Here is a 280-nt window from a genome sequence, read left to right as displayed (position 1 = left end):
TGTGTATATATACATTTCTCACACACACACACATACAGATATTTCTCACACACACACACACACACACACACACACACAATCAAGAACCACCTGAAACATTTACTATTTTTATTTTATTTATTTATTCATACATTCTTTTTTATTTTGAGTTTTATTTTTTATTGATATATTTTATTGTAGTATCTTTCTTATTTAACTTTATTTCTTCTTCTTTATCTAACCTCTCATTGAAGTTAAACAATTGAAAGTGGGGGGGGGGAAATGTCATTGATAAATGCTT

The sequence above is a fragment of the Sinocyclocheilus rhinocerous genome, unplaced genomic scaffold (genome assembly GCF_001515625.1).
Source record: "Sinocyclocheilus rhinocerous isolate Xijiao unplaced genomic scaffold, SAMN03320098_v1.1 scaffold642, whole genome shotgun sequence".
NCBI lineage: Eukaryota > Metazoa > Chordata > Actinopteri > Cypriniformes > Cyprinidae > Sinocyclocheilus > Sinocyclocheilus rhinocerous.
The sequence above is the reverse complement of the archived record's forward strand: the minus strand, read 5'-3'. Positions refer to the sequence as shown.